Source organism: Elephas maximus, chromosome 1 (genome assembly GCF_024166365.1).
Source record: "Elephas maximus indicus isolate mEleMax1 chromosome 1, mEleMax1 primary haplotype, whole genome shotgun sequence".
NCBI classification, from domain to species: Eukaryota; Metazoa; Chordata; class Mammalia; order Proboscidea; family Elephantidae; genus Elephas; species Elephas maximus.
The window spans coordinates 83204188-83228884 of NC_064819.1; the positions used below are offsets into that span (position 1 = coordinate 83204188).

General features: G+C 39.7%; 1 non-coding gene across 1 annotated transcript; it reads right to left on the minus strand.

Annotated features, from left to right (window-relative positions):
- Positions 1-7912: 7912 nt before the first annotated feature.
- On the minus strand, positions 7913-7985 carry TRNAF-GAA (transfer RNA phenylalanine (anticodon GAA)). Its single transcript has one exon. It is a non-coding gene; the product is annotated as a tRNA-Phe (tRNA).
- Positions 7986-24697: the final 16712 nt, after the last annotated feature.

The following is a 24697-nucleotide window of genomic DNA, read 5'->3' on the forward strand; positions in this document are numbered from 1 at the left end:
AGAGCAACCACTTGGGAATGGACAGCAAACCCCAGGAGCCAGTTTTTCTCCTCAGCACACATCTGGCCCTTAGCATTTCCTTCTCAAATGTACACAGCAGTGCTTCTGAAGTTTTGGCATCTGTATCACTTGGAGGGCTTGAACCACGGATTCAGTGGATCTAGGGTTAGGCCTTGAATTTGTAATTCTGCTCACAGCACCCTAATTTCTCCCCATTCCTTGCTACCCTGTGCAATATTGACTGTGGGAAACATACTCGTGTTTGCTTAAAGGGTCTAGAGAGAACACGTGGATAACAAAAAAAAAAAAAAAAGAGCGAATACATGGAATGACCACATTGCCTCTGTGCATAAAATACATCCTAAAGGATAAATATTTGACCTCAGAAACACAACCAACATGTGGCCAGTTAAAATTACAAGCCAGACAGTCTCTCTCCTGAGTAACTCCTGTGTATTTTTGTGTGGGAGGAGAAAATCGAGAAGTAAAGGCATCCCAGCTTGATAAAGGGACAGACTGGAGAGCTGGGAACAAACATCTCTTTCTGTCTTCCAAAGACCTTTGATTCAAGGAAATACAGTCTTAGAGGTAGTTTTGAAACCATTAAGCATTCGAAATCTTCAAAAGGTACAACCAATGGACCAGAAATTCCGAAAAGTTTCTTGGTCATACAAAGCAGATGTGATTAGATTGACTGTGAAGGAAGAGAGGCTGCCTATCTTCTTTATAAAGGAAGCATACAGCATACCTGTGATCCCAAAAAAACAAATACAAAAATTCGCTGCCATGGGTTCGATTCCTACCCATAAGGATCCTGTAGGACAGAGCAGAACTGCCCTGTAGTGTTTCCAAGGAGCGCTGGTGGACTCTAACTGCTATTATTTTGGTTCTCAGATGTAGCTCTTAACCTCTACACCACCACCCATGACCAAGTCACCTTTTATTTGTAGTAGTCCCGCACTAATGATGGTGTCCCAAATCAATTCTTAATTCAAATATCTCTCCTTTTTTTGTTTTTAGTTTATATTACTGTTGCAATTTCTTGCTAATATTTTAAAGAATTCAATCTTTATTTATTTTGCAGAGTTAGCATGACAATGATAACATAAGCAACATTAGGTGTAGGACATATTACTAACGATCAGATGTAGAAAAAAGGGTGATGGTAAGTGTGGTTCACTGTAACTTAAATACGGCCTAAGTCGTAAATACTTGGATCTGTATTCCATTTTGGGAGAAAAACCTTCCCCTGCTTATTCACATCTATCTACCTCCTTTTGATGTTAACAGAGGTTTCCAGTGGATGTTGTATTAAAGACTTAAAATAAGGAGGAAATACAAGAAAATTGATATTATGGATTATCAATTGGGAATATGTTGATTCTGCCCATTTCTTGTACTTTTGTTTTAGGAAGGCTTCAAATTTCCATAGTCTTCGGTTTCCATTTTCAAGTGTTTAACTTTGAAATTGGAAGAAAATTTAACACCATTCAAAAAGGAATCAACTAACAGCTGAAACCACTGAAAACAATTACATAGAATTAATAAACTGTGCTGTGATCAAAAGTGACGTATTTCTTCGATGGCACTCTTCTCTAAGTCACAGATGATAATGATGCTTTTGGATGGAGAAATACAAGCTAAGAAGTAAACTCTTCAATACAGATGTGCAGATGACAGCATGAGGAGAGGGAGTTCCAGAGGTTGGTATGTTCAGGCCTTTCCTGTCTCAAGGATAAGATGGCATTCCTCCAAGCAGAAAGGTCTGGAATCTCAAACAAGAGCTCCTCTTGTCAGAAGTGCCTATTTTTAACACCAGCAAAATATTTTATCAGAATTCATTCATAGCATAGGTTTTAACAACTTGATCCTCTATCACCTGATATGGAGGTGGAACAAGGTAGTGGGTCCCAAACCTCCCTTGGTGAGTTTTCCAGTGGTCTGATGTGCAATTTGGTGACTTCCAAACTACTTCATGTGAGGAGAGGAGAACCAAAATACCTTGGAAGGGCACTTCTCTTATTGAAATGCTAACTCTTAGGTATTTTGCTTAAAAGTTAGCTCTTTTTCTATTGATTCACAAATGATTCCAAGCAATTTTGTGTGACCCAACCCCAACTATGCCTTATATATTCATAGGGAAGGAGAGAATAAATCCACAAATTCCTAAAGTACAGCAATTGCAAATTCTCTCAGTTTTCACATAGCCTTGGTTTATTGGAAGCACAGAGTTTTCTTGAGAAATAAACAACACTCTTTTCCCAGAAGACATACTCTGTCTTTCCTCCTCATAGAGGCTAGTCTCCTTCACACCAAAACTTCCCCATTTGTTCCCAGATTTCCTGTACAGTATTTTCTCAAGTTTTAGATCAAGACTCATGAACTATCTTGGATCATACTCGAGATGGTATGTCCTAATGTACATTAATTCATCAGGATGATTCTCCTCTTCCTTTGGGTGTGGCAGCAAACAGTGAATAAAGACAGGAAGAAGGAAGAGAAGAAAGAAAAGGAAGAGGAAGAGGAGAAAGAAAGTGAGAAGGAGTGGCTCACATTGGTAGACAAATTGCATCATTAAGAATGGTAAGCACAGAGATTTAGAAGATTAAACCCAGGCTCCTTGACATTCCCATCATTACGGTATATGTTCATAGGTCTTCAAATTCTCTCTAACTCTTTTCTCCTGTTTCCCAAGGCTGCAAGAAAAATGTACAAGACAATGCAGAGGGATATGAAGAAGAGTAGCATTCGTGTTGCTTCCAGAAAAGTAAGTGTGGGTGGGGAATAAGAAACAAAGGGACAAATCACCACATTTGGCAAGTAATGAAGTCCCTTACATCTAGCTGTATGTTCAGAAACCCAGCAGTGCTTTCTGTAGGGGTCGCCTCTCTGGTTGTTAAAATCTAAGGAGATACAAGGAAAGAGACAAGGAATGGAGATGATCTAACTGAAGACAGCACCTCTTTCAAACAAAGTATTCTTGGCAACAAAGAGAATTCAAGAAAACTATCTGAACACATGAAGTGTGAAACCAATTAGCCACATATAACCAAAAACGAAACCCGTTGCCATCAAGTCGATTCCAACTCACAGAGAACCTGTAGGACAGAGAAGATCTGACCCTAGAGGGGAACCAAAGAGTTGCTAGTGGATTGCAACTGCAGTATAGAAACCTAAAAGTTATACTCAAGAAAACATACATAAGCTGGTCTGTGAGCTCAGTAGGTACAGCATCAGACTTTTAATCTCAGGGTCCAGGATTCAAGTCCCTTTTCAGGGGATTTTATTTACTCTTCATTATTTTTCTTACATAGAAGCATTTCATTTTACCCTAAGTACTCCTCTTAGAAGCTCTGTTTCTTCACTCCTCTCTTTTCACTCTTTGCTCTACAGGAATCTGAAGAAAAGCAGAGTTGAAAAAGAAATAGTAGCCATTCCTAACTCTGTGTTTAAGTCTTTAATTCAGATCTGTAGATAAACATCAGCCTGAGACCAGAAGAACTAGATGGTGCCCGGCTACAACCGATGACTTTCCTGACAAGGAAAACAACAGAGAATCCCTGAAGGAACAGGAGAGAAGTGGGATGCAGACCTCAAATTCTCCTAAAAAGACCAGACTTAATGGTCTGACTGAGACTAGAAGGACCCCAGGGGTCATGGTCCTTCTGTTATCCCAACATAAGAACCATTCCCAAAGCCAACTTTTCAGACAGGGATTGGACTGGAGTACAAGATAGAAAATGATACTGGTGAGGAGTGAGTTTCTTGGATCAAGTAGACACATGAGACTATGTGGGCAGCTCCTGTCTGGAGGGAAGATGAGAAGGCAGAGGGCGAGAGAAGCTGGCTGAATAGACAGGGAAATACAGGGTAGAGAGAAGAAGTGTGCTGTCTCATTAGGGGAGAGCGACTAGGCGTATATAGCAAGATGTATATAAATTTTTGTATGAGAGACTGACTTGATTTGTAAGCTTTCATTTAAAGCACAATAAAAAAATTTTTTTTGTTTTGTTTTAATTTGTAGAAAAGTCAAAGCAAGCACATATGTTTCTTATTTAGCCTTCCTTTACTGCAAGAAAGGCTGGAAGCCTTTTCAATGATTTAAAAGCTGTCATGCAGCATGTAACAGTGGTTGTGATGAACAATTTGGTGGAGTAGGGTTGGCTCAATTATTTCAAAGTTAGGGCAAATTACCTACCATTAAAGGGCAAAAGCAGTTGTCCTGAAGTCAGACTTTTGTAACGTGGGAACTGCCTGTATAAGTTGTCTACAAGGAACTTATTTCATATATGTAACTATATGGTCAGGTAGAAATCTAAGAGATTTTTTGAAAAGATATATCCTGCAAACATCAATGAAAAGAAACCTCAATTGGCTATATTTACATCAAATAACGAAAGCTTCAGAAAAAAAGTTAATAAGGACAGTGATAGATACCACTTAATGATAAAAGGATCGATCCACCAAAAGGAACAGGAAGTCACCAACTTACAACAGGGTTCCGTTCTAACGATTCCTTCCTAAGTTGGTTCTGCTGTAAGTCAAATACCTCTTCTCTTCTTTTCAGTTTTCATTATTACTGCCTTTTATTATTAGTATCTTTATAAATCCAAGCTTCATTTGTCTTGGGAGGTTGGAAAAATTACATACAATCTTATAGATATGGTGACAGTAACAAATTACACACTATATTACGTATTACTAATGATAGGGGGAAAAAAACAGTTGTGTGTTTCTTTGTGACACTAACATGAGACAATTGGGACTACCTGAATAGAAGGGTTAAATGTGTATGCACCAAATAACAGAGGTGCAAACTATGTGGAAAAAAAACTGATTGAATCAAAAGGAGATGGAGGTAAATCCACAATTATCGTTGGAGACTTCGACACCTATCTCTAAATAATTGAAAAGCAACAAAACAGAAAATCAACAAACATATACAAGGACTAAAAAACTCCATCAGCCAACAGACCTAATCAACATTTATATAAAACTTCACCAAACAAGAGCAGAATGCACATTCTTTCAACCCCCCAAGGAACATGTATCAAGATAGAGCATATACTCCTGGCCACCAAACAACCTCAACGAATTTAAAAGAATTGAATCATACAGAGTGGGTTCTCTGACCACAATGGAATCAATCTAAAAATCAGTCACAGAAACATAAAGCATATTTTCCAAGTTGCAAACTAAGCCACGCACTTCTATACAATCTATAAGTCAAAGAGGAAGTCTCAAGAATATAAAAATAAAAACACAACATGTCAAAATTTCTGGGACACACTGAAGCAGTACTAAGAATTTTATAGCACTAAATGCATACAGAAGAAAAAAGCCTCATATCAATTATCTACGCTCTCACTTCAAGAATCTAAAAATTTTTTAAAAAGAGGGGTACAGAAGAGCAAAATAAACTCAAATCAAGCAGAACGAAGGAAATAGTAAAAATAAGAGCAGAAATAAATTAAATTCAAAGTAAAGAAAATCAGTGAAACAATAAGTAGGTTCTCTGAAAAGATGAATAAATTTAACAGACCTCTAGGAAGACTGAAAACAAAAAAAAGCAACCAAAAAAAGGGGGGGACAACCCAAAGTGTCAGAATCAGGCATGAAAGAGGGGATATCATTATAGACTACAGACAAGAAAAGAACAGTAAGGAAATAGTATAATCAATGCTACACAGATGATTTTGACAACATAATTGAAATGGACCAAGTGATCAAGAAACTCAAACTGCCACTACTCACTCAATATGAATATGTATTTTGAATAGCACTATATTAAGGTTATATGATTTAGCAATTTTAAAAGACCTCCACCCAATAAAAGAATCACCAGGCCCAGAAAGATTAATTAGAATATTCCAACAAATACTGAAAGAGTTAACACAGACTATCCACAATCGTTTCCATAAAATAGAAGAGGAGGGAATACTTCCTAGTTCATTGTACGAAGCCAGTATTACTCTCCCCAACTCTCCTTTCAATTTTTCCTACCGTGTTCTTAAAGTGCCCGGAGAGAACAAGTGGATAACAGGAAAAGGAGATAACACATGAAATGACCACATTACCTCTGTTGATAAAATCCTTCCTAAAATAAATAAATAATTGACCCCAGGAAAACGACCAACTTGAGGCCAATCAGACTTGGAAGCCAAGCAGTCTCTCTCCTGACTATCTGCTATGGATATTTTTGAGGGAGAAGAAAATTGAGAAGTAATGACATGCCAGAAGGCAGTGGTGGGAGCAAACATCAAATTCTGTGTCTTCCTAAAGGTGCTTTGACTCAACAGAAATACATACAGAAATACAGGCATTTTTCAATCCATAATGCATTAGAAAGTTAGCAACAGTGCACTAGAAATTCCTGGAACTTTACTGGTCATACAAAGCAGATGTGATAAGATTGACTGTGAAGGAACAGAGTCAGCTGCTGTTCTTTACAGAGGAAGTGTTCAGCATACCTGTGACACGTTCACCTTTTATTTGTAGTAGTCCCCCACTAAGGCCAGTGTCCCAAGGCAATTCTCAAGTTACTCGAATATCTTTTTTTTTTTTTTAAGTTTTCCTTATTGTTGCCTTTTTTGTCAATATTTTTAAAAATTCGTTCTTTACTTATTTTGCATGCTTGGCATGCGAACGATAACATAACAAAGATTGTATGCAGAACATACTACTAACGACAAGATGGACAGCCAAAAAAAACATGAGGGTCTTAAGTGTGGTTCATCGTAACTCAAATATGGCCTAAGTCGGAAACTACCTGTATCTATTTTCCGTTTTGATAGAAAAATCTTTCCCTGCTTCTTCACATGGGTCTACCTCTTTTTGATGTTAACTGAGGTTCCCAGTAAAAGTTTTATTTAAAGATTTAAAATAAGGAGGAAAATGGAGTGAGTGAGGAAATACAGGAAAATTGATATTATGGAATATCAATTGGGAATGTGTTAGTTCTAGTTATTTCTTCTCCTTTCGTATTAGGAAAGCTTCTAATTCCCTGACAGTCTTCGTTACCTTGCCCAGAGTCCACGCTGCTCGCTCATCTAAAAAGACTCAGGGCCTACAGCCGTCCATCTCTCATTTTTAGACGGAGCACCGGTACAGAAATCCGTGGGCATTAAGGGGGCTTCTCTGCTTTTGCTCCATCCTTTGTCCCAGAAAACACAGTGAACTAAAGAAAACTTTCCGGGGGACCCTTCCCCCATCCCTTTTTCTGCCTGTCTGCCTCTTTAATGATAGTACAAACGGGAGCCAAAGTGAACCACCTGTTAACGTGCAGGCTTTTCTGCCTGGTGTTTCAAGTGATTCCGTTGGGATCCGGTTCTTCATTTCTTTTCTTTATTAACGTCTTCCTTGGGTTGTCACAGTCAAATTAGGGGATGTAGAGGCTCACAGCCTGTGAATGGAAGAGCACTCAAGGGAATCCACCGGGTTATGTTTTTCCTTTGTATGTGTGCAGGAATGGTATGGAAAATATGAGGAGAACTACATCGGTATTCCTTCAGGGGAAAAATTAAATAAAACTGTTGCTGTTGAGTGGATTCCGACGCATAGGAACAATATAGGACAAGATAAAACTGCTCCATAGTGTTTCCTAGAATCTGCCAGTTGCCCTTTGGTTGGTAGCCCAGTTCTCAACTAGTGGACGACCCGGGGGCTCTTTCCTGAAAGAATGACTTTAAACAGTGTTTAAACAGAGGAAAACTCTGGACGTGCTGGGGATCCATCCCTCAACCTCTTACATACAAAGCATGCGGTCTACCACTGAGCTGCGCCCTCCTTCCGTACAAGTTTTTGCTTAACTTTATTTACAGTTAGTTTTATTAGAATCCTAAAGCCTTGGAATGCAACTGTTATTAAAAAAAAAAAAAAAGGATGATAATGATTATGCATATGTCAACAGAACTGCCGAAACCCGGGATTGAACCAGGGACCTTTAGATCTTCAGTCTAACGCTCTCCCAACTGAGCTATTTCGGCTGCCCTGTGCGGGAGTGGCGCTGGGTGCCAGTTTAGTTATACCTTAAAGTATTGTTTACAGGACTTGTACGTTTGTAAATGTAAATCTCATGCAATATTATCTACTCACAAACCTGAAATTCTGTGAGGTCTGTTGCCATCCACGTCTGAAAAGTGTTTTCCAATTTTTGAAGACTGTTTTTTTTTTTTTTTTTTGTGGATGGGTTGGTAGAGGAGGAGTGCCAGGAATGGAAGGTAAAACAGGAAGAAGCTTCTCTGCTTGGTAACCTCAGGCTGTCCCACGCTCCAAACACTGCTCAGAAAACTAAGGAAATTCCTAAAGAAATGATCGAGGCTGTTCTTTCTCTCCTCTTTCAGTCCTTCTTTTTCTGTGTTCTTCTTAGTGACACTGTAATGGGGAACAGAGGGTTACTGAGCACATTAGTGTGAAGGGCTTCTTGTTCTGGAGTAGAAATGGGGAAACATAATCCATCAAACAATGTGCTTATTTCCATACCAATACGCAAAAAGTGTTTTCGAAAAGAGAAAAGAACGGAAATGTTGGGAATTATAAAAAGCAGATGAGTTGCATGGTTTGCTGAGCGATTATTCTGCTTAATCATAAAAGGACTTTCATTGGAGGTTTTCAAACACCATGTTGTAGAAAACACCCCACACCACACACATACACCCCAGCTGAATTAAAATCACAAGAGTACTGGTAAGTACATTTCTTACAGATGCCAACAGAATTCCAGTTCCTTCTCTTTAGAACTTTATATAAAGTCATAAGGTGGTCATTTAATATCACATCAGATTCCTGAGGGAGATGCATGCAGCCAAAGGGCTATGGGTGGGTGTGAGGAGAGAGAGGGGAGAGAAGGATAAGGATACACAGATACATCTGAGTTACTTACATTTCCTAAAATAAACACTGGCCATTGGAGGTCAATTCAAGGGGCTTCTACTGCTTGCCAAACCAGAAACAAGGCACCAAGAAGGGACTCAAACTTTCAGTCTTCTGATCCAGAATCAGAGGCGTTGTCCATCAGGCCACGGGAGCAATACACTAAAGAAGTAGTCCAAACCTAAAAGTGAAAATGTTGTTAGGGAGCATTGGGTTTGTTTTCAAACTTTTCACTTTGCGAAAGGAAGAAACTTCAACCACATTCAAAACAGAAATCAAATAGCAGCTGAAACCCGTGAAGATCACAATTACTTAGAATTAGTAAATTGTGAGAGTATAAGAAATGACATATTTCTTGAAAGGCATTCTCCTCTCGTCACTGATAATAATGGTGCATTTGGGTAGAGAAACACGAGCCAAGAACCGAACTCTGAAATAAAGGCGTGCAGATGATTTTTTTTTTTTTTTAGATGACAGCATGAGGAAAGGGGGAGCCATAGGTTGCTATATTCAGACCTTTCCTGTCTTAAAAATAAGGTGGCATTACTTGAGGGAGAAAGGTCTGGAAGCCTAAACAATAGTACGCCTTGTCGGAAATGCCTGCATTTAATGCCAGGAAAATATTTTATTATAATCCATTCATAACATAGGCTTTAACAACTTGATTCTCTACCAACAAGTAGAAGAATCACCCGATATGCAGGTGGCCCAGGGTTAAACCAAAAACCAAACCCACCGCCAACGCGTTGATTCTGACTCATAGCGACCCTATAGGACAGAGTAGAACTGCCCCCTAGAGTTTCCAAGGAGGCCTGGTGGATTTGAACTGCTGACCATTTGTTTGGCAGCCATAACACTTAACCACTACACCACCCAGGGCTATGGATTCTAAATTGGTCCCTGGAGCACTGGTCCAATTGGCAGATCCCCAATCGATGCCTTATATATTCGTAGGGTAGGAGAGATGAGAAATACATAAATTCCTAAAGAAAAGCAATTACAAATTCTCTCAATTTTCACAGTCTTCCATTCTTAGAATTGCCGAGATATTTGCAGAAATAAACAATACTCTTTTTCCATGACAGGCTTAGTCTTTCCTTCCCAGAGAGGTTAATCTTTTCTTCTCACCAAAAGTCTTCCCTTTTGTTTGTTCCCAGATTCCTTGTACCTTATTTTCTCCAAGTGTAGGTGAAAACGAACGAACTGTCTTGGATCATATTCTAGGTAGTATGTTCTAAGGTACATTTCTTCATCAAGATAATTATCCTTTTTCCTTGGATGTGGGCAGCAAACAGTGAATAAAGACAGAAAGAGGGAAGAGAAGAAGAAGAAAAAGGTGGAGAAGGGGGAGAAAAAAATGAGAAGAAGAAGTGGCTCACACATGATAAGGAAGTGCTTCATGAAGAAAAGCAAACCTAGAGATGTAGAGGATTAAACTAGGCTGCCTTGTTTACCCACCTTTATGGAATGTTCCCTTCATCTTCAAATTCTCTCTCTTTCAACTCCTTTCTCCTCTGCTTCCCAAGACTGCAAGGATGATGTACAAGACAGTGCAGAGGGATACAAAGAGTAGCATGAGTGTTGCTTCCAGAAAAATAGGTGCATGTAGGGAAATGAGAAACTGGGATAAAATCACAACACTTGGCAAATAATGAAGTCCTTCACCAGTATGGTCAGAAACTTGGCAGTGCTTATCTAGGGGAAGCCATTCTGGTTCCGAAAATCTAAAGTGATACAAGGCAAAGAGAGAAAAAAGGAAATGATCTGAGAGATGACAACGTCTCTTTCAAACAAAATCTTCTTGGCAATGAAGAGAATTCAAGAAAAGCTATTTGAAAACACTCAATATGAAAGCAACTGGTCACATATAACCAAAAAAGCAAACCTGTTGTCATCAATTCCAACTTATAGAGAACCTAAAGGACAGAGTAGAAGGGCCCCATAAGATTTCCAAGCCGTGGCTCGTGGATTGGAACTTCCATAAATTAACAAAAAAGACAGGCTCCAAAAAAAACAACCACACACACACGAAAAAAAAAAAAAACACAGAAAAGGGCCTGTGTAACTCAGTTGGTATAGCATTGGAGTTTCCATCTCAGTGTCCAGGGGTCAAGTCCCTGTTTAGGCAATCTTTGTTTTAATCTAATTATTTCTCTTAGGCTGAAGCCTTTCATTTTGCCCTAGTTACTTCCGATAGAAGCTTTGCTTCTTCACTCCTCTCTCCCCTCTCTTTGCTCTACAGGAATATGAAGAGAATCATAATGGAAAAAGAAACGATAGCACTTTCCCTAGCCACAGTCTGCTTTGTCCCACTCTAGGTAGAAATGCAAAGCTTTCAGTAATTCAGAGGAAAAAGATAGGGATGACAAAAAGCAGAGATAGCAAGGAGAAAGAAAAAGTCAGGATTCAGGGATATTTTGGATTTGGGGAGCTAGAAAATATGTAATGCCTTTCACTGAGCACAGAAAGAGGTTTGTATAGTTCTGCTTGTACACTGATTGAAACACTGTTTACTTTTTGCCCCATGGAATGTTTACATGATGAATTTGCCAGCCCTAAGAGACAGCCTTGTGAAGTGCTTTTCTAAACACTGGAATACCTAAGTCTGAAACTCCATAGTCTGCTGACCTGGAGATTTGGGTTTTTATGTGGTTTTTGGAGGAAAAGCACCTGTCAGTTGAATGGCAGTGAGGGTGGTGATTGGAAACCTAATCAAAACTTCTGAACTCTAAAAGCAAAGCAAACAAAAAGAGACCTTGAAAGGAGTGAGAGAAATGGCACCTTACTTTTTGGGAAAAAAACAATTTGAATGAGAGTGGATATCACATCAAAAACCACGGAGGCCAGAATGAAGAGGCACATTTTTCAAGTGCTGAAAGACAAGAATTGTCAATCCAGAAAAAACAAAAAATTCTTTTGGAATGAAGGAGAAAGCAAGACATTCTCAGTCAGAGGAAAGTTAAGAGAGTTTGCCACCAGAAGAACTACCCTAAAAGAATGGTTAAAGTATGTTTTGCAGAAATGAAGGAAATAATAAAGGATGGAATTTTGGAATATCGGGAAGGAAGAAAGAGTATGGTAAGGAAAAATAGAAGTAAATACAATAAGCTTTTCTTGTCCTCTTGAGTTTCCTCAAAAGTTTGCCATGAGAGAATTATTCTGACCTCACTTATACGAAATATCTACAACGGGCAAGTGTATAGAGACCTAAGTTTATCAGTGGTTACCGGGGTAGGTGGAAGACTCACTGCAGAGGGGATACTGAGCTTCTTGTTAGAGGGTGATGGGAAAATTTTAAAATGGATAGATGGTTGAGCAACATAATAAGCATGATCAGTGTCACTAAATTGTACATGTAAAACACCTTAAAATGGAAATTTTTTTTTACATATACTACTTAAGACAATTAAAAAAAAAGCTGTTTGTCATAATTACAAAAAGCAAATGCTGTGATTTATTTGCGTATCAATCAACCCCTCTGGAAAAAAATGTTACCACTATTTTTTTTGGACACCCATGTGAATATACACTCCAATTGCCTAAACAATGCATGGCACATAGTAGGTGCTCAATAAGGTTTACTAAATAAATTGTATAACCAAACAGCCCAGGCCCTCAGAGCTCTCACCCTAGCTACTCTCAGTTTCCAGTCCTTGCCCCCAGAAAACCATACTGCTCCTAGCCACCAGGGGGCTCTTCCTACAACATAATCATAACCATGCCACCGAACAGCTCAATTCCCGTTCACCAGCTTGCAGAGCAAACCAAAAACCAAAACCAAATCCCCTGCCTTCAAGTCAATTCTGACTTATAGCGACCCTACAGGATGGAGTATTTTGAAAAATTTGATCTTTATTTATTTTGCGGGGTTGGTATGAGAATGATAACATAAATAACAGGTACATAGGAGATATTACTGATGACAAGATGTACAAAAAAAAAGGAGAGGTGGTAAGATTGTTCATTATAATTCAAATACGATGTAAGTCGGAAACTACATGTATCTATTTTCCTTTTTGACAGAAAAACCTTTCCCTGCGTCTTCACATACGTGTACCTCCTTTTGATGTTAACTGCGATTTCCAGTAAATGTTTTATTTAAAGATTGAAGTAAGAAGGAAAATGGAATGAGTGAGAAAATATAGGAAAACTGGTATTATGGAGTATCAATTGGGAATGTGCTGATTCTAGTTATTTTTTATCCTTGCATATTAGGAAGGCTTCTAATTTCCTTACAGTCTTCGTTCCCTTGTCCAGGATCCAAGCCACTCCTTCACCTAAAAAGACTTGGAACTTACAGCTATCTATCTCTCATATTTAGACAGAACACACATAGAGAAATCGGTGGGCATAAGATGGGCTCCTCTGCCTCTGCTCAGACTTTTGACCCGGAAAACACAAAACACTAAAGAAAACTGTTGGCAATGTCCTTCCTCACCTCTTTTTCTTTCTTTCTGTCTCTTAATAGTAATACAAATGAGAGCCAAGGTAAACTGCCTGTAAACGTGCATGCTTTTGTTTTGGTGTTTGAAGTGATTCTGTTGAGATCCAGTTCTTCTTTTCCCCCCTTTCTGAAGGTCTTACTTCCATTGTCACAGTCACCTAAGTGGACGTAGAGGCTCACAGCCTACGAATGGAAGAGAATTCAAGGCAATCTACCGGGTTATGCTTTTACTTTCTATATGTGCAGGAATAGTATGAAAATATTAGGAGAAATAAATGTGTATAACTTCGGGATTGGATTTAGGTAGTGTTGAATGAGAGAAAAAGGGTGGAGATGCCAGGGATGGAACCCACAGCCTCATACATGCGAAGTATGCACTCTACCACTGAGCTATACCACCCTAGTGGATAGTAGCTAGTCAAATTTATCTAAATATTAGTGGAGATCAAATGATAGAATTTTTCAAGATTACTGACAGATTCATTGGAAATACCTTTTTTCAACAACATAAAGGGCAACTATACACATGGACCACAACGGATGGAATACACAGGAATCAAACCAACTGCATCTGTGCAAATTGTGATGGAGAAGCTCAATATGAAGGGTCAGAACAAGACCAGGAGCTGACAACACAACAGACCATCAATTTCTCCTTTCCAGGTTCAACTAGAAGATGAGGAAAATTAAAACACGGCCACCAGAGCCAAACATGAACTTGAGTATATTCCTCCTGAATTTCGAGACCATCTCAAGAGATTTCATGAATTGAACACTAGTGTCTCAAGAAGACTAGATGACTTGTCAGATGACATCAAGGACATCATACATGAAGAAAACAAAATGCCATTAAAGACAGGAAAGAAAGAAAAGATGAAAATGGAATCAGAAGAGACTCTGAAATTTGCTCTTAAAAGTTGAGTAGTTAAGGGGAATGGAAGAAATAATGAAGTCAAAGAGCTGAAAAGAAGATTTTGAAGAGAGGCTTGAGAAGACAAAGTAAAGTATGAAAATGAAATATGCAAAGACCTGGAGTTAGAAAACCAAAGGAAAGAACACACTTGGTATTTCTCAAGCTAAAGGAACCAGAAAAAAAAAAAATTCAAATTATGAGTTGCAACGTTGTAGGATTCTATGGGGGAAATTATAAACAAAGTAGGAAGAATCAAAAGTAGATGGAGGCATTCACAGAATCACTGTGCCAAAGAGAATTGGTCTATGTTCTACCATTGCAGGAGGTAGCATAGGATCAAGAAATGATGGTACCGAAGGAACAAGTCCAAGCTGCACTGAAGTCATTGGCAAAAAACAAGGCTCAAGGAATAGATGGAATACCAGTTGAGATGTTTGAACAAATGGATGCTGTGCTGGAGGTGCTGTCATCTACACCAAAAAATTTGAAAGACAGCTACCTGGCCATCTGACTAGAAAAGATCCATATTTGTGCTCATTCCAAAGAAAAGTGACCCAAGAGAATGTGGAAATTATCAAACAGTGTCATTAATATCACTCACAAGCAAAATTTGCTGAAGAGAATTCAAAAGTGCTTGTAGCAGTCTACTGATGAGGAACTGCCAGAAATTCAAGCCAGATTCAGAACAGAACATGGAACCAGAGATATCATTGCTGGTGTCAGATGGATCTTGGCTGAACGCAGAGAATACCAGAAAGGTGTTTATCTGTGTTTTACTGGCTATGCAAAGGCAGTCAACTGTGCGGATCATAACAAATTCCAGATAACATTTCAAAGAATGGGAATTCCAGAACACTTACTCGTGCTCGAGAGGATCCTGTACACAGACAAAAAGGAAGTCAGTTGAACAGAACAAGGGAATACTGTGTGGTATAAAATCAGAAAAATTCCATGTCAGGGTTGTATTCTTTCACCATACTTGTTCAATCTGTATGCTAAGCAAATAATCTGAGAAGCTGGACAATTTGAAGAAGAAGGCACCATCAGGACCACAGAAAGAGTCATTTAGAAATTGTGATCTGCAGATGACACAATTTTCCTTGCTGAAAATGAGGAGGACTTGAAGCACTTACTTATAAAGATCAAAGACTACATCCTCCAGTATGAATTACACCTCAACATAAAGAAAGCAAAAGTCCTCACAACTGGACCAATGGCAATATCATAATAAAAGGAGAAATGATTGAAGTTGTCAAGGATTTCATTTCACTTAGAGGCATGATTAACACCCATGGAAGCAACAGTCAAGAAATCAAAGAACATATTGCATTGGGCAAATCTCCTCAAAAGACCTCTTTAAAGTGTTAAAAAGCAAAGCTGTCACTGTGAGGACTAAGGTGTGCCTGACCCAAGCCATGGTATTTTCAATTATCTCATATGCATGCATAAGCTGGACGGTGAATTGGGAAGACCAAAAACGAATTTACGCCTTTGAATTATGCTTTTGGTGAAGAATATTGAATATACCAGAGACTGAGAGAAGAATGAACAAATATGTCTGGTAGAATTACAAACAGAATGCTCCTTAGAAGCTAGAATGACGAGACTTTGTCTTATGTATCTGGTTGCAGCAGGGGGTCACACTCTGAACAAGGCAGGGGGCTGACAACAGTCCCTCAATATCTGTGAGGAAAGCTCATTGCTGTTCCCAACAGTGCACAGGTGGGTGGGCTCTGCAGGTGGACCATGGGCCCACTATGGTTTTTTTTTAAGGACTGGGACGTACCACTTATCCTTGGAGCACTGTTGTGGGTGGCCAGGTGACCTGGGTGGAGCCTCCAGTCCTTTGGCCCTGGATGTGTGTAGGTGAGGACCCTGTATAATAGGCAAAGTAGTGTCAAACATCCAACACCCACCTCTCCACCACACAGCAGAAACAGTTGCAGTCTGCCAACAAGGGCCTATTCTCCTGAAATGGGCCCACACAGGTCCTTGCAGGGGTGAAAGGTATTCAAAGTCCGTGGACCATTTGTGCCTGGACAGGAGCCCCATTTGTCCTGAGCTCCCCGGCTTAGTGGAGCTGGCAGATAATCATTTCCCCCAGTTGTGAATTTATTCCTTCTGCAAGGCTGGGAGAATGACTCAGAACACGCAGAAGGCCTTACCTCGGGCTCAGGGAAAAGGACAGCCACTGAAGTGGGCTTGCGGGCTGAGGGCACTGTAAAATATACCCAAGTACTTAGCTCTTGCCCAGAGCACCGTTCTTCTCTGGTTCTGGACGTGTGAGTGGGTTGTGCAGCTTGCTGTCTCTCCTTGAGGAGACCACCTCGGGAACGCTACTTCCAGCCCCGCAGTGCCCCTCCAGGGAATGGTGCCTGAGGGTTTCTGGCAATTCAGCTCTGGCAACTCTTTGCAGCTTCTGAACCACCTCTCCATCCCCATGCAGCTGAGTCCATTTTCCAACTTGGCCTTTGATATTCAGGGTTCCTACGTTGTCATATACATAATTATTTAACTTGTTTTTTTGTGTCTTTGTTGTAAAAGGAATCACCTGAAGCGTCTGACTACTCTGCCATCTTGGCCCTGGCTCCTTATCATTTATTTTTATAATTTGTTACTTTAACATGTTAATCTTAATAAAGCCTGCTTTCTATATTTATAGTTTTCCATTATAAGCTTTAAAAAAAAAGTTGCTTTTCTCAACCAATTCTGATAAATGGTGACCCTATGTATATCAGAGTACAATTGTCCTCCATAGGAGTATCAAAGGCTGATTTTCTTCAGATATAGATGGCACAGCCGTTCTTCTTCCCATGCCCTCTGGGTGGACTCCAATCTCCAGCGTTTTGGTTATCAGACCAACTTGTTAACCATCTGCAAAATCCGGGGACTCCATCAGCTAAACAGGGAAGTAAAATTAGTATTATTCATTTGTAACTCTAATGTACATTTGGGAAACAAGGTTAGGAAGACTGAGAAGCCAGAAGATACCTAGTGTATGTGCAAGAGTGTTGTGGCGTGAAAACAGGCCAAGGCGTGACTAAAAATAAAGAGGAGGATGGAAAATTAATAAACATACTCCATTCGATGACAGCTCATCTTTCAGAATTGGCCTCTGGAATGAATGAGGAAATCGCTCCAACAGAGGTTTCCCAATGTCTGTGCATGGATGTGGCAGGAGCAGTGTTGAGAGTAATATCATGATGAGCCAACAGCTTTGAGATTAATCACCACTGTGACTGGGGAAATTTGCTAGATTTTCCTTGAAATGCAAAGAGTAAAAAAATCAAATCCCTCTTTGTTAGTTCCACGTATTTCTACACTTAGATGAAATTTACTGAAAATGAACATTTTCCTAAAAAATTGTATCTGGCTCCTCTACACTTCACATACTGCTCTTAGCTCAGAAGGAGTCTAAAGAGGGGGACTGAACCACAGCAAGTCAGAGACTCTGTACAACCAATAATAACTGCATACTCAGCCACCTTTTCCTCAGTCCTGCCCTGGTGGTGCAGTGGTTAAGCATTCAGGCTTTTAACCAGAAGGTCAGCAGTCTGAATCATTAGTCAATCCATGGAAACTTTATGGGGCAGTTCTACTCTATCCTATAGGATCCCTATAAGTCGGAGTAGATTCAAAGGCAACTTTGTTTTTTCTTTAGCATAGGTATGGACCCTAGTGTCAGAGGTTAAGAGTTGGCTGCTAACCAAAGGTCAGCAGTTCAAATCCATCATTTTGGGAAGCCCAATGGCTTAAGGTTGTTATAACTCAAAATCCACTTAATTCACGTACATTGCGAAGGTAATATACATGAGTCCTTTGCAAGTCAAGTAGGTGACCTCAAATTTGGCTTAGGGATGGCCTGTGATAGAATGGTAGGAGGAGGATAGTTGCAGCTTTTAGAAAGAAGAGAAAAGGTGATGATGCATTATGAAGGATCTCCAGTCTCTAGGATTTTCACCTCCTCTATCATAATCAGTCCCCTCTTTCCTATGGATAAAATGGCCTTTTCTCACCTTCAAGCCTTCCTTTACAAGGTCTTCCTCTACAAGATCTCTCTACAGGATTTTCTGCTGGTTTAGGTCAAAATACAAAAAACCTTTTAGTTCTACTCTAGATTACATGATCAAATTCACATTGATTCATCAAGGTTATTTTTATTGTCAGTTCAATAATGGAAAATATTTACAGGGAAACTAGAATCATTCAATAAGGATGTGGCAACTGTCCTGAAACGATGCAGACCTTACCCAATGTCTTTGGGTTACTGTGAATGTTCTCTCCTCTTTTGACTCTTGAGTGCTTAGGGGTTATACTCCGTTTCTCCTTTCACAGCATCTTCAAAGATGGGACTCTCCCAACCACACTCAGACACTGGGTTCATTCAGGTCAGGTAGACAAAGAAGTTGCTATGCCCTTTGATGGCTTCTTTCTGCTCCATATCCATGACTGTGAATGAGAGGTAGGCAAGACACGGTGGTGAGTCTTTGCATCCCCGGCGCATATCTGGGTTGAACATCTACTTCTCAATGTCTCAGAACATCCCGGAGGACAAAATGAGATGAGAAAATGGCTCTCCTCTTTTGCAGGAATGAATTCTTCTTCACCTAACATTATTTCAGAATTGTGTTGTCCATCCCAAAGAAGGAACAATGATATTTCCCAAGCATTGGAGCAGGTTTTTCTTCTTTCAGATTTTCTAGCCTCTTGGTGCTCAACTTTTCCCCACATTGTCTTAAACAGTCTGCTTAGACTTTGGGACATGCAGCTGGTGGCCCATGTAGTGGTGAGTAATGAGAGTGCTTGGAGAGAATGTATGAATAAGAATGATATCAAGTAACTGTACGTGAACACCAGTGTCCCACAAGTCAATTAAGAAAGAAACACCAAGGCCAAAACAAGTCAGATTAAGAAAGAATTAAGTTTCTGAGACTAAGAAGATCTATCAATGCGCTTTGAAAGGAAAGGAAATTGGAGAGCCTGGGGATGGAACCGAGAGCCTCGTGCTTGCTAAGCGTGCGCTCTTCCACTGAGCTATACCCCAGTGAAAAGCCATTTCGGAGGAATCATCATAGCTGTTCTCCTAGTCTTGAAGGACTGTTGTCGAGACAAAATTACCTTATGTTCAATTTCGCTGTTTCCATACTCCTTACACTGCACTCTCTCAGACATGAATACACCAAGAGAAGGATACCTTAGTGCTAGAAAGAAAGGCATTGTTCCTGATCAGTAGTCTTCCACCAGACTGCCCGGAACTTGCTTCCACTCATTCCATCACCTGACTGAGTCCCGGGATATAACATTCTTTTGTAACTTGTCTGAATGTAACTTTCTGTATTCTTTTGACTATTGGAAACATATTAATATTTCACACAGGCAAATAAATAAAACTAAGTCAAGTGTGTGTATGAGAACGCTCTAAATATGAATAAGAATGGAAACAATTAAATCTAACGTATTCCAGGAAAAAAACTTATCCACATTGGAGAAAAAAGAGAGAACTAATTCAAGAAAATGTTTTACACAATGCTTTACCCTCATTGTAAGACAAAAAGAATCACAAACAAATATTAAACTCTACGTAGCTGAGTTTTGTTTTTGTTTTTTAAATAGTGCTATGGGTGTAGCAATTCTGACATTACTTCCTGTAAGATTTCGGCTTGAGTAAATGAGTACATACATGGAGGTTGTTGGAAACCAGGGCTCTCACTGTGTGAAATAGAAGGAAAACACGAAACTGGAATGGGGGAAGGTAAGAAATTCCCTTTTGGTGCTGGATGTTGTATTCCCGTTGCCATCTAGGTTGATTTCCACTCATAGAGATCCCACGTGTAAACAGAAGAGACCTGCTCAATAGGGTTTCCTAGGCTTCAATCTTTATGGGGAATCCTGGTGGCACAGTGGTTAAGCGCTCAGCTCTTAACCAAAAGATATTCAGCTGGCACCCACCACTGCGCTTTGCAGGGGAAGAATTTGGCAGTCTACCTCTATAAAGGTTACAGCTATGAATCTGTATGGACTCCAAGGTAGTGCGTTCCTCTTTGCAGGAAGCCAAGGGGCGCAATTGCATTTGACTGCTAGCCTAGATTGTTAGTTCCAGTGGTAGTAAAGGCCTAGCCGTCTGCTTCCATTGAGACGATAGCCAAAGCATGGCTTGCTTTGAGTCGGAATCATCTTCATAGCAAGACACAATTTTTAAGGAAGTAGGTGGCTAGAACTTTTCTTCCACGGCGCAGCTGAGTGAATTCCAACTGCCAGCCTTTCCATTACTGTTGGTTACCCAGCTGAAACCCTTTGCACCACGCAGAAGCCTTGCTCATATATTGTAGTGATTCTTTTTCTACAGAACTTCTTTCACATTTGTTGTGATTAAAAACATTCATCTCCGCCCTCACACACAAAACTTAATATCAGAGTAGAAATGAATACTAAGTGCAAAAGCATATAGCATTATGGAATTTCTTACCCCATTAGTTCCTTGTTTTTCTCACTGAATTTCAGTTCCTTTTCTTTGTTTTTAATTTTATATAAAGTGTACAAAATGTCTGCTAAGACTTCGTGGAAGACCTCAAAACCAAACCAAACTCATTGCGGCCAGTCCATTTGGACTCATAACGACCCAAGGAACGTGTAGATAAGGAGAGGATGATCAAAACATGGATATATAGAATTCGATTGCGTTTGCCAAAATCAGTAAAAAGTGTCAAAAGCTACCATTTCCTGATGAGTCCGTTCTGATTCATAAAAACTGGCAAGAGTTACTCCCCAGGGTCTCCAGGCCTGGCACAGTGGTTAAAACTATTGACAACTAACTGTAAAGGTCACAGGACTTTTCAGCTGATGAGAATTTTGGTCTAGGAGTTGATACTGTAATGGGTTGAGATCTGGGGGGATGCCGAGATGAAGTGAATGTTTTTACATGTGGGACAGTTGTGAATCTTTGTAGACCAGAGGGAAGACAGTAGCATGTGTAGTTATGTCCCCCTAAAACTATCCTTGTCCTAATATCCAAAAGCTGTGACTATGTTACCTTACATGGAAAAACGTATTTTGCAGACTTGATTAAGTTAAGGATCTTTCCGTGGAAAAAATTTTCTGCATTTGCTGGTTGGACCCAATGTAATCACAAGACCCATATAAGAGGCAGACAGGTGGCCAAGAGTCAGAAAAGGAAATGAGACAACAGAAGCAGAGATCAGCCTGATGCAGCCATGAACCAAAGAATGTGGATATTCTCAGATGCTAGGAAGCACAAGGAATGAATTCTGCACCATAGTCTCCTGGAACAACACAACTCTGCCAATATTTTGAGTTTAGTTCCCTAGGACCCATTTGAGGCTTCTGATCTCCAAAACCGAAAATAATAAATTTGTGTTTTTTGAAGCCATTAAATTTGTGATAATTTGCTACAGTAGCAATAGGCAACTAAACGAGAGTTTGGTATTAGGTTGTACTGTAGTCAGCGTATTGAAAAACTGTCTGGATACCAAAAGAAATTCAAAAAGTTTTGTAAGGATTCCTTGGCAAAGTGTTAAAAATTACAGATCCCGCACCCTACTATAATCACATCACTCAAGATTACTGGGTGTTGCTTCTGGAATCTGCGTTTTGTACTAAACAACTTGATGAGTACTACCTTTCTTTTTCAAGAGAGTTTAATTTAGAAGAGACAAGAAAAACCTTTGTGCCCTCTCTGAGGCTCCAACTCATGACCTTCAGCTTATGAGACTGACCCGCTGCCTACTGTGCTAAGAACGTACGCGCTTAAATTCCTTTTGGTAAATTCTCAATTGGAAACATTTCAAGCATCAGTGAAATTACTGAAATATTAGACTCTCATATACCACAGTCCGCCAGTGGAGCCCTGGTTGCACAGGCGTTGATAGTTGGGTTAGTAACCAGAAGTCTGGCAGTTCGAGTCCATCAGCTCCTCCTTGGGAACCCTTTGGCCAGTCCTACTCTGTCCTATAAGGTCGACTGGATGACAACGGCTTCCCTGGGTTTGTTTGTTTGTTTTACCATAGGTCTCCATGCTCCAAAAGGAATTGGTGCTACGTTATACATGTTTGCTGTTGCTCTCAGTTTGTCACATAGCCTTGATCAAAATTATTTCAGGATTTTGCCACCGACTAAGCAGTGGGTTTTTTTTAAGTAAGTATACAACACAGTGAAGTTTTCCACTACCGCTTTAAACATCAATTACAGCTGGGTGACATTCATCAGGTTAGTTTTTTTTTTTTTTTTTTTATCTCTGTGCCTCATAGTCTTCATCAGGAAAATGGAGATCTTAGTACCTATCATTGAGGCAGTTTACAGGACTGAATGACAATAAATGTAAGGACGGTGCATGGCACGTAATAAATTTCCAGTATATTTTAGTTTTGACTATTACTGTGTAGAAATCTAGGAAATGTAAAACGTGGTGGAAGACAATCGTCTATCATGGCAAACATACTGATATGAATCATGCAAAAGTGCAGGGTAGCGTGGTCAAGCGGTCTAAGGCGCTGGATTAAGGCGCCAGTCTCTATGAAGGCAGGGTTCGAATCCCACCCCTGCCAGTTCTATTGTAAAATGGAGTAAAATGGATCCATCAGTGAATGGAATTATCAAAAATCCAATCCCTTGGGATCCAGTGGCTTCCGACTCATAGCGAGCCTATATGAATCTGCCCCGTAATGTTTCCAACGAGTGGGGGTTGAATTTCAACCTTTGTTTGGCAGCTCAGCTCTCAACTAGGGTGCCCTTGGAGAACAAAAGCAACGCATTTATGTCCTTAAGAGTAAGCCAAGATCAATTACGGTCTTTTAAAGAAAATGAGACTATTGTCGTTTCTGACTATTCTTTATATCTAAGAACAGTATTTCGTGTCCAAGTGGTAAATCTTCATGGTTTTTGAAATGTTTATATTGAAACAAATATATATTTCCAAATTACAAAAACCTAAGACTTTATACACAGTGAAAACCTTCCCTTCCACCACCTCCCCTCCACATTCCGCCTGCACTGGATTCTGCCTGTCCAGGCAACTCTGTTAGTCTGGGGTTACCTGCAGCAAATATTATTTGCGTAAGCAAGCCAGTACGCAGTTGCCACGGAGTCATCTCTGACTCATGGAGACTCCACTTGTATCAGAGTTGAACTGCGCTCCATAGGGTTTTCTTTCTTTCTTTCTTTCTTTTTTTTTTTTACGGCGTTCTTTTTTTCATAGGTTCTGAGCTTGAAATAGCTGGGTTGGAAGTTTCTAGTTTAAAACACCAGTGAATACAAAGTTCCACCTACTGCGAAGGTTTTAATTACACAGATCCTCTAAAAAAGACCCCCCCACCACCCCCTACCCCCACTCCAAAATGAAGCAAGCAGGGCCTGTGGGTTGGGTTTCTGTTTCTCCTCCTTTTTCCTCCACCAGAAGCCTCTGGGGAAATGTGGCTCTGCTCCGTTAGCCTGGAGAACCAGTGGTGGTCCTTCTGCTCCGGCTTTCTTGCTTAATCTGAAGATGGAATCATGTGACATAGCACTTCTTTTCAGAGTATAAGCCCATTGGTAAAAATCAAAGTCCGTCTCAATGCCAGATTCATTTCATTACCTAATGCTAAGTCAAATGAACAACTCGTCTCACTTTGCAATGCTGTGTATAGCAGAATCATTGGACATGGTGTTTGGAAGGGAGTATTCCATAGGGATTTTGATGGCTGATATATTGGAAGTAGATTACCAGGCTTTTCTTCTGAGGTGCCTATGGGTGGACTCCAACTTCCATTCTTCTGGTTAACAGCCCAGCCAATTAACAGTTTGCTCCACTCAGGGGCAAATAAGCCAACAGGAATCTATTATTTTTTCCACATTTCACACTTTCCAAACCTATTCTATTGCACAGTACATATTAAGGAAACCAATACTTTTCTATTGTGTAGTAGGGAAATTACAAATATTTTTTCCACAATTTACTCTATTTTCTTTTTTTCAGTCTTCTTGCGTGTTTTTTGTTTGGGTGTTTGGTTGTTGTTGTTTAATTTTGTCTCAGCTTTTTTTTTTTTTAAATGGAGGTGTATTCAGACAGAATTTTTTTCATTGTACTGCGTTATGTCGAGGTTTCATTGTGTCTAAGCATTGTGTAAGAATTAGTTTTCTGCCCAAAGTTATGTAAACTTTCCAGTAATTATATTTGGTTTTGTTTTTCATTTTTACCTTTTAATTTTATATGTATTTTTACTTTATTTAAGTATCATAAATGACATATTGATATAAACTTTATATTCCTTGATGACTACCCAGTTGGCCCAACATCATTTATCTGAACTTTCCATTTTGCTACATCAATTACAAGTGGAACTATTTATTTTCCAAATTCTGGGTGGCTCCATAAGACCAAATAAGTCCAGGTGGACTAACAATGTCTTGTTTACTCTATGTTTATATCTGAAAGTGTCATTAACACAAGGAATCCCCTTGACTGCAACTAGTTCGGA